General features: G+C 37.4%; 1 pseudogene; it reads left to right on the forward strand.

The window, feature by feature from the left end:
* Positions 1-2621: 2621 nt before the first annotated feature.
* LOC109209792 lies at positions 2622-4857 on the forward strand (annotated as a pseudogene).
* Positions 4858-11288: the final 6431 nt, after the last annotated feature.

The raw sequence follows: 11288 nt of genomic DNA on the forward strand, positions 1-11288 counted from the left end.
ATCTTCGATCCGTATCTTTGATTTGTACCAGTTATGGACATCCGCCCAAGTCGTTGCTTGGAACTCAAGAAAAATTTCCTTCGGTTTTCGAAAAGCATCTGAACTTCTCGGATTCATTCCCTTGGTGAATGCTTCAGCCGCCCATTCGTCCGGAATAGCAGGGAGCAACATCTTTTCCTTTTGGAATCGGGTAACGAACCCTCGCACCAACTCGGATTCTCCTAGTGCAATTTTGAATATGCCTGCACCTTTCTAGCCTTGGCATGAGCCTTAATAAAAGGATCCACAAGAAATCTCAAAGAAGTTTATTGAATGCTCGGGCAACAGTGAATACCACGTAAAGGCTCCTCTCGTGAGAGTCTCTCCGAACTTCTTCAGCAAAACAAATTCAATTTCATGAGGAGCTAAATCATTACCCTTCACCTCCGTTGTGTAGGTGGTAATATGCTCCTGATAGTCTGAAGTTCCATCATACTTGGGCAAGTCGGGTATTTTAAACTGCTTCGAGATTAATCCGGGTGTTGCGCTTGGTTTGTACGATAACTGAGTATACTTCTTTGAGTCTGGTCCTTTCAACACCAGGGGTGCGCCTGGGATTTGGTCCATGGGGGTGTTCACTTCTCTCAAAAGCCGTAAGAGCTCACTCTTGAATGGATCATTTTTGTTGTTGGGTCCGGATCCGATCCCCCAGCTCCATCGGAGCCAACTTCGCCCCTCGGGTGTTGTTGTCGATTCTCTTAGTTGTTTGATTTGCGGGAACGCCGGGAGGAACTGTATCTCGTCTATTCGCGTTATTGGAAGCCCCCGATAACGCCTACTTCAACTCCGTCATAACCTTATCCTGCTTTGTGAGATGACTCAGAATGATCGCTTATTGCTCTTGTAGGACCGTTATCGCATGAACAACATGCTCTTCTTCAGCATCATCGGGATTGGTCTCCCGAACATGTCGCGGGTATCGCCTGTCGTGGACCGGCGTGGAATCGTTCTCCTCATTGTGAGTGTCACTGATTGAATCCTCGAGATGAGGCTAGTCTGCTCGAACCTCAGGATTGTGTGTGTTGTTAACACCGTTATTTTTCATTTCTTATGATTTTTTGCTCAGGAAAATGATCAAAACACGTTAGTAAAAGTGCAAGGAGCTATCTAGGCCCTATGGTGGGCGCCAAATTGTTTACCCGTAAAACAGTACAACTGAATTTATACGTGATTTTTAGACAAGTGAATTAATTCGATCCTTAAATAAAGAAATAATTGAAGAAATATGTAATACTACTTAGCCTTGATATGAAGATAAAATAGCAGAAATAATGGTTCCGTTAGCGAGGCCTCCGGCGTAACAATAAGAACAAAAAGTATAAAGATAAAGTTGTATAGAACTGTGAATAGATTATAGTATTAGTTTGTCGGAAAACTCGTTGTTCTCTACAATGATAACATAGCTCACTATTTATAGCTACGTCTAGGGAACAAGGTCCTATATCGTGCCCTTCTTTAATGTCAATTATGAGGGACATTGATGAAGGTGTAACGGTGAGCATAAATGATAAATTCTCTGTAACGGGCAGTGCACTTAATGCCGTAAAATATTCTTCATTAATGACACCGAACGGAGGGTATTTATTGTCTCTTTATGAGTGTCATTCCTTCCGGTACCAAACGTGCCTTCGATTCCATGTGTCGTTATTTTAAGCGGTCTCCTAGCATAGCACATTTCACCCTATATAAGGGGATCGAGGTTAAAATATTTAAAACGACCGGCTGGGTCGTTACATTGAGCGTCCAACTCATATGATTATTATAGATTATAAAGATTTTGAATAATCAATTTGAGACGTTTTCCAAAAATAACAAGCTGTAGTCAGCATCAGTTGAAATTAACATTATAAGTGCGAATATTTCTGCATGTTAATTTTCTTTTCTACACCGTGAAAGGAAAAATTATGTCTTTTGCAGTGTATTTAATTGTCAATCATTAAGATGTAAGGTAAATATTAATTGCGGATTTACTATTAGAAATTTACCAAATTTGCAAGGATCGTCTGACTGAGAATAAACTGTGGAAAGACCGACAAATATTTCCGACGAAAAATGGTCAGTGAAATGAACTACTAAGCAGACATTGGAATATCCGTCACTTTCCGCAATATCAATGTTTGAAAATTTAATTCCTGTATAATTCCGAACAACAAAAACAAAAATAGGAAAATTAAATTATGAGGACTACAAAGTTGAAACTTTGACACACAAGACGTTGACACGTCGATTATTCAAAGACGAAACGACTATATTTATAATTTTATATAGAGAGAGGCGGAGCTAGGATTTAAAATTACGGGGTTCAGAATTCTAGCCTTTTTATTTCGTTGGGTTCTAAAGTAAGAATTTGTACCTATTCAATGAATTTTTTAAGACAAATATACAGTTTGCACTAAAGCTACTAGGTTCACCTGAACCCGTTACCGAAGCTCTAGCCCATATATATATATATATATATATATATATATATATATATATATATATATGTGTGTGTGTGTGTGTCCACATTATAAATTACTGCTCAACATAAGAAGAAAATCTTCAGTCCTACATAGAAATTGGAACCTCAAGTAAACTAAAAAATGAAGAAATTTCTTCTAGTTCTAAACTGTATATTTCTAGCAATAGGAAATTGTGGTGGCCCTTTGATCTCGCGCCTTTACTTCATCAAAGGAGGCAAAAGAATTTGGCTATCAAGTTGGCTACAAACTAGTGCTTGGCCAATTATTCTCATCCCTTTAGCCATCTCCTACTTCAATCGTCGCAAATCCCAAAGTAGAATATCAACAATAGACCCGAATAACAATAATAACAATAATAATACAAAACTCATTTTGATCACCCCTCGGATTTTTATAGCTTCCATTGGGATGGGAATCCTAAGCGGAATCACAACTATCTCTCCGCTTATGGCGTGGCAAAATTGCCCGTCTCCACGTCAGCACTTCTCATTGCTTCACAACTTGCTTTCACAGCCGGCTTTGCTTTCCTCCTTGTGAAACAAAAGCTCTCAGTATACTCCATCAATTCCATTATTCTTCTGACACTTGGCGTGATTGTACTGGCTCTCCACGCGAAAGGTGACCGGCCGAAAGGCGAGTCGGAAAAGGAGTATATTTTAGGGTTTGTCTTGACACTTGGAGCTGCAGCTTTGCATGGGCTTATTTTGCCTTTGTTTGAGTTGTTATACAAGAAGGCAAAGCAAACAATCACTTACACCCTTGTGTTGGAGATTCAGGCTGTGTATTGCTTTTATGCTACTGTGGTTTGCACAATTGGGATGACAATAAACAAAGACTTTCAGGTAATTTCTCTGTTATGAATCTGAATCCTCTCCATTTTACCTTCTCTCTATTTATTGTGCTCTATTTTGCATACATACCATGCAACAGGTGCGGAGGCACAAGCCAAAATACGGGTTCAACAGACCTAGTAGATTTTGTTCAAACAGTATATTTGGTGTATAGAATTCATTGTACATGTACAAATATTAAATTTGGAACCCAGTCACTAACACTTGAAATTGTCGTTCTAAAATCTAGAACTCATAAGGCTGAAATCCTGGCTCCGCCTCTGCCCCACGCAACTTCAACGTAATTATTTATCATGATAACTAATTAACCTGTCCAAAAAATCAAACCAATCTGGCTATTTTATCATTTTAGTTTGTTGTGGTTGATTCTTTCTGTTTAGAAGATTGTTTATTACATTTAGTCCTTGAAATCATTGGCAGTCTGGTTACAGATCAACCCCTTAATGGTTTCTCTATTACACATAGAGACAAACAAATGCGCAAATATACACATATATAGTAGCGTAAATTTAGGTATATTTGTATCTAATTATCGATGTTTAGCATTTGCATTGAAACGAAGTCTCACATTTGAGGGTAAATAAAGTACTCTCTAATAAAAGTGATTTTTTATATCCAAAACTCGAATTTGAAATCTCTAATTAAAGATGATGGAATACTTACTACTTCATCACCTTTGATTATGTAGTCTTTTAGTCTTAAAATTTCACTTAGTTAAAAATATGATCTCCAAAGTATCTAAAGAGCTCATTTCGTTCTAATGTTGAAAATATGAGAAGAAATAACCAATTATTCTACTTCCAATTTTCGGTTGAATTGAAAGAGAGATGCATCAGATAATAAAATTGACCATCGGCTAATAGGCATAACAAATACACAATTTTAAGGCTAAAGTCGTTTATAAGTTAATTAATTTATATATAGTGACAATGTTTCAATTTTAAGGCTAAAGTCATATATATATATATATATATATATACCATCGGTTAGTTTAGTTTATTGTAGAAGGTTGTCGGTCTACTTTTTCAATTTACTAATTTCACATATTATGAATAATAATTATACATAGTTATTTTTTAGATGATCCGATAACTTAAAATAAAATCCGTAATTTAATTAGACATGCCAATATATTATTATAAGGGTGTTTCTCAAATAATTACTTAAACTTGCAGGCAATTTCAAGGGAGGCTAAAGCATTTGAACTTGGAGAAGACAGATATTTTATAGTAATAGTATGGTCTGCAATTATTTGGCAATGCTTCTTCTTAGGCGCTATTGGAGTTATTTATTCTTCTTCTTCTCTGGTTTCTGCCATTTTGATTACTGTTCTACTTCATGTTACTGAAGTTTTAGCTGTCATTTTTTATGGCGAAAAATTCACAGCAGAAAAAGGTATTTCTCTCGCACTTTCTATTTGGGGCTTCATGTCCTACTTCTATGGTGATATAAAAGCCAACAAGAAAACAGAAAATCAATCTGCAGTAGCAGAGATGATTAATTGATTAAACTTCTACTCCTTAATTGAAAAGAATCATTGTTGCCAAGACCCGTACTTATGAATATATTGAAATTTCTTTGTACTTAATTAGTGAGGAAAATTTAAATTATATGTTTATATTTATACTGATAGTGAAAAAAATTCACTATAGTAAATATTAAATTGTGATATCAAGTTACTAATTATCATCTTTACCAGATTATCGCTTAATGTTTATGAAGAGATTTACATATGTTTACTGAATAAATTTCAAGTCCTAAATGTCACATCAACTCGATACTAAAATATATAAGTTGATTCGCACTCAAACATAGCTCTATGTAGTGGGATAGTCTCATTGGGTGAAATTATAATGAGACCAAAGCATGAAAAATCGGCTGCACGTAAAATCAACAGGGAAAACTTTGATTGTTTGTATTAGCAATGACGTTGAAGGACAAATTTTATATTCAATTGGACCGAATTTGAATAAATATCTTGTCCAGGCCAATGAATATTACTTATACTTATGGAGGATAACAAATAGACTAAGGTCTGCCTAACCCGTAACTCCCAAATAACCATTCTAGAGTGAGAAGGTCTGCCTTCTCACTACTCTTCTCCATTAAGTTCTACAGAAAAAACAATAGTAAACCTTCCTCAAACTAGTCACCAATCTCTTCAAATTCCCTCAAAACCACCATATATCAATCATGCGCATGAAGGTCATAATCCTCCTACTCCAAACTCAACCAATACACTTCAACCACAGGAAGGTAATGATTCTCCTATTCCAAATTCAACCACTAAAATTCATACTTCCACTTCATCATTCAAAGAAGGCCTCCTTCTGGATTCAAAAAGCACATCTCCCAACCACCCCTAGATCCACCTGCAGCTAATGACTCCTTCATGCAACTAGATGATCCATTACAATTTTTATCCAACCCAAATATATGCTCTCAAAAAAGCCAAGGCATCAATGAAAACCTTCAAATCACCTATCAGTGGATGACCTTCAAAGGATATACCAGCCTTGGAAATGTACTTTTATAATTAAACTAATGGGTAAACGAGTCCTCCACCAATACCATAAAAGAAAACTCGACCAATTATGAAAACCATATGAAATCTTTAACCTAATGGACCTTGGGGCGGACTACTTCATAGTTAAATTCACCAAGGAGGAAAATATGGCCAAAGTTCTAAGCAATGGGCCTTGGTTTATTATTGGTTTTCACCTTTTTGTTCAAAAATGGGAATCTCACTTTGTAGCCAGTGAATCTAAATAACTTAAGTCTGCAGTATCGTCTTCCGCAACTCTCTACTGAATATTATGACTCTTCCATATTACAAAGGATTGACAATAAAATAGGTAAATTACTTAGAATTGATGCATGTACCTCCTCTACCCTAAGAGGTCGATATGCTAGACTCTGTGTGGAAGTCTCAATGGAATCTCCAGTAAACCATTTGTATACATTGAAAATTATAAACAACAGATTCACTATGAAGGTGAAAATTTCCTATGCAAAAACTGTAGCAGGCTAGGTCATAGCCAATCGCAATGCCTGGTCACTATACAAAATTCTAATTCCCCAAAGCAACATGAAAATCAGGTCACTACTACACAACAAGGAGTCCAAAATGATTGGGTTACTGTCACATTTAACAAGAAAAAACATACTGGCTCAAAGGCAATCCCAATAGCTAAGGTACCCAATCCATGTAAAAAGTTCAAATCTCAATGATCTCGACACATGTATGTCTTTTAATTCTCATAAATTTAATTCTCCAAAGTTTAAATATATGGAAAAAAATATATCAGCTTCACCATCTCCTGACACAAAAGTCAGACATTCATCTGATAGCAACACTAATGCTAAATTACCTTCCTCAAATGTTGGTATTAAGTCTACTAACTTTTTTGAGATTTTAGAAGGCAAGCCCATGGCTTTCGAAACAAACTCAATAACAAAACCACCAAATATCCCTAACACTCAATGCATGCAAAGCACATTACACGTGGATAAGGCTAAGGAAGTATTGGTTTCCCCACTCCAATCATTAGATGAACCTTCCACAAAAAATAATATATTAAAGTATCCGGCCTATCTCAGAGGAATTAACTAATGTTAATTTACATATTACCCCCAACCAAGCCCTCTCTCCCAATACATCCAAATTACACTTGGACTTGCATGCAAAGGAGTATTGCCAAATGGATGAATCCTCAAAGTACCTGGCAACATCCAAATCCACCCAAGATCTTATTTATTCCCACACGCCAAGCCTTGAACCCATCGGATAGTCTAAAAACTTCATAGAGATCATTAAACCTATTTTCCCTAATACTTCCACTAATATATTATCTCAATCTCAAGAAGAGGATGCCAAGGCTTCCACTACCAACAAGGAGAAGATTTTGCCTTGTTCACATTCCAAATCACCACAGGATAGCAACGATGGACAATCTACCTCCTATGCCACCCCACTTCCCAAATCAGCCACAATTCTTCACATCACCTCCACAACCCCAATACTACCAACCAACCTCTAGGCTAGAAAAAGGCATTATTGGCCATGTAATAACCTTCAATATTCAGATCAATGGCCAAGAGATGGTCACCATAATCCAAAACACTCGTTACCTAGCCCAACTAATAGTGGAGGGTATAAACTTAGCAATGAACAACTACACAAATCAAACATGGATCAATAATATCCTTGACCCCTAGCTCTCCATATGAATCACACACTGATCCAATCCATGCAGGAGCAGTAGAATCTTCCACAAACTCCCAATCAATTCATCAACCTCCCAGTGAACCTGCCATTATTTCCATCGAAGGAGAGCATAAACATCAACCTTATTTTCATGCCTTGGAATCACCAACCACTTCAGGAACCAAACATTATTCCAAATATGGTACTAGTAAACCTGGAGCCCAACCAAGTCAATGTGCAAGGACCAAACGAGAATCCACCACAACCTCCAGTAGAGGAGGAAGAAGAAGAACCCGTTCAATAAGGTACTCAACTGTGTGTGGAATTTTCAAGCCTAAACGAGGTAAAATACTTCTCTTTCCAGCATTATGGAGCAAGCACTACTAAAAAATCAGGTTTTAGCGACGGACAAATTCTGTAGCTAAATAGAAAAATTCGTTGCTAATCTCATTTAGCGACGGATTAGCAACGGATTATCAAGAAATTCTGTTAGCTACGAGCATTTTAGCGACAGATTAGCGACGACGTTCGTAGCTAATTCCAGTTTTTTTTTTGTAGTGAAGAAACACATACATAGTTGCCCGAGCACCATGTACAAATGCTCAATGCACATTCGCCCACCACAAGATCCCACAGTAGGAAAGTAAACCATAATTCTAGTACCATCAAGAAGGAGGAGCCACAACTCAGTGAAGAGGGAGTCTAATGTCAACCATAAACATGCGCCACTGATGAATAGAGCCACTACTATAATCTTTTGGAACGTTAGAGGTGCTAACAACGATGATTTTCGTCGTAATTTTAGGGATTTGATTGATACTCATAGGCCATGCATGGTGGGCCTTCTTGAAACTAGGATGATGGTGCATGCACCTCTCCTAAAGGAGTTCAATTTTTCTGAACTTATTGAAGTACCAATAGTAGGTCAAGCTGGTGGCATGACCATTCTCTAGAATCACTATGTTGTCATTATTGAGCATTTCACTAAAAATGGCCAGGAAATTCATGCCCTTCTTCAAGCTTGTCCTTTTAATTTCAGTTGGTTGTTTACTGCAATTTATGCTAGCACTAAGAGTCTCTATTGTGATCTTATGTGGGATAACCTCAAATCAATCTCAAATACCTACAAGGGTCTTTGGTTGTTAGGGGGAGACCTTAATGATATTACTAGTAGTAACGAAGCCCATGAATATATCTAGAGCTTCAAAATTATGGAAAAATATCGACTATTGTAAACTTCTTGATCCATGCTTCAAAGGAAGCAAATTCACATGGTCAAATCATAGGAAAAGGAAAGGGAAATTATGGAAAGATTAGATTGTATTTTAGTTAACGAAGACTGGTTAAATAAATTTCTTAATGTTTCAATCACCCATCTTCCTAAGGCTCACTCGGACCACAAACATATTTTAGTTAAATTAAAGAACTATCATTTCCCTAACAAGAAGGTTTTTCGGCTGGAAAATATTTGGTGTACCCATTCAAATTTTGGAAATTTAATCGCCAGCCATTGGAGAAATAGAGATCTATTGGAAGCTAGTGAATCATTCACTAAATTTTTAAAGGTATGGAGTAGGGAAAATTTTGGCAATATTACTAAGAATAAAAATAATCTTTTAGCTAGACTAAAAGGTATCCAAAATTCCCCGCATTACATTCATAGCTTGTTTTTACAAAATTTAGAAGAGAATATCATCAAAGATTATAACAATATTCTTAAGTTAGAAGAGGACTATTGGAAGATGGGATCTCGAATTAACTGGCTTAATGAGGGTGACGCCAATACTAGGTGGTTCGTTCAAATATCAGCCTCAAATAGGAAGCGTCTAAACTATGTTAGTTTCTTCAAGAAAGGTAATGGTGAGTGGATGGATAACCATCAAGAAGTCCTAAACCATACGATTGACCATATTACCTCTTTATGCACCACTAGTCACGAGGTTACAGATTGGTCTAATATATTGCAGTCCTACTAGTTTTGATAATACTGATCATCATTCTTAGACAACCCTCTTCTTTATTGTGAAATTAATATAGCTATTTTCTCTTTTAAGCCCTTCTTATCTCCAGGGCCAGATGGGTTTCACCTTTTTTTTATCAAAAATATTGGAATACTTAAGGTACTTCCGTTAGGGATTTTTGTCATAAAGTCTTTAATGAAAATACTATCCCCCGGGAAATTAATTCAACTTACGTCTGCTTAATCCCTAAATTCCCTAATGCCAACAATCTCAACAATTTTCGTCCTATTAGTCTTTGCAATACTATCTATAAGGTTAATACAAAAATAATTGCAAATAGGCTTAAACCACTAATGGATAGTATTATAAGCCCTACTCAAGCTAGCTTCATCAAAAGCAAACGGGCTAGTGACAAAGCGATTATTATTCAGGAGCTTATTCACAAACAAAAAAGAAAAAAGGGATTAATGGTAGAATGTCAATTAAAATAGATCTTGAAAAAGCTTTTGATATGTTAGAATGGTCCTTTATATATAGGACTGTTCTATACTTTGAATTTTCCCCTAAAATTACCAAATTAATCATGTCTTGTATCACCTCAACATCCACATCTGTTCTAGTGAATGTCACAAAAACTAACTTCTTCCACCCAAGTCGGGGAATCAGGCAAGGCGATCCAATGTCCTCCTATGTCTTCTTTCTATGCATGGAAATGTTATCAATATTCATAGACTATCAAGTAGATATTAGGTCTTGGGATCCCATCTACCTGGGACACAACTGTCCTTCCCTATCCCACTTTCTTTTGTAGATGTCACGACCCTAGTTCACCGACTGTGAACATGTCATGACGGCACCTAGTCCCCACGACCAGGTAAGCCTAATATTTCGGAAATATAATAATTGCGGAAAAATAGAGGAAACTAAATTAAATAATAAAAGAAACTGTACTGAATGCCGCTCGGCATGTACAAATCAATATCACAAGTTCAAACAATCCCCAAAACCCGGAAACTCACGGGCAACACAGGCTACCGAAGCGAAAAGTAAAGGCTCCAAACTCCAGAATATCTAACAACCGGAAGAAGAAAAAACTAAGTACTAGAGATAGAGTAAGAGGGAGACTCGTCGGTCTGCGAACGCAGCAGATCTACCTCGAAGTCTCCGTAGTGCTCCTGCCTCACTGATAGTGCGCCTGAGTAGAGGTACCTTGATGATCTGCACATGAACAACATGCGCAGGAAGGGCATGAGTACACCACAGCGGTACTCAGTAAGTGCCAAGCCTAACCTCGGTTGGGTAGTGACGAGGAAGGTCAGGGCTATACTGAGACAAAATATAGTAATAACAATAATTAACGGTATGATAATCTGACAGAAATAATAAATACAGCAGTGAAATAAGGCAGGGCAACGAGACAATAACAACCACAAAAGGACAGAGCAAACACAGAGTAAACACAACTCAATACCAATGATAACAATGAGGGTCTCCCAGGATACCGTCCTGTAGCCCTTTCCTCAACTGTCCAGTGGATCTCCCGGGATACCGTCCCGTAGTCCAACTCGTATACCAAACCGAAGGATCTTCCGGGATACCTTCCCGTAGTCCAACCATCAAATTGCAGGGGGATCTATCGGGAATCTAACCCGCAGTCCCAAAGTAAAAGTGCAGGGGGATCTACCGGGAATCAAACCCGTAGTCCCAAAGTAAACAAACAGGGGGGGGGGGGCAGCTACTGGAATCCCACATCCGTAGTCCCAATGTA

The sequence above is a fragment of the Nicotiana attenuata genome, unplaced genomic scaffold (genome assembly GCF_001879085.1).
Source record: "Nicotiana attenuata strain UT unplaced genomic scaffold, NIATTr2, whole genome shotgun sequence".
Classification (NCBI taxonomy): Eukaryota; Viridiplantae; Streptophyta; class Magnoliopsida; order Solanales; family Solanaceae; genus Nicotiana; species Nicotiana attenuata.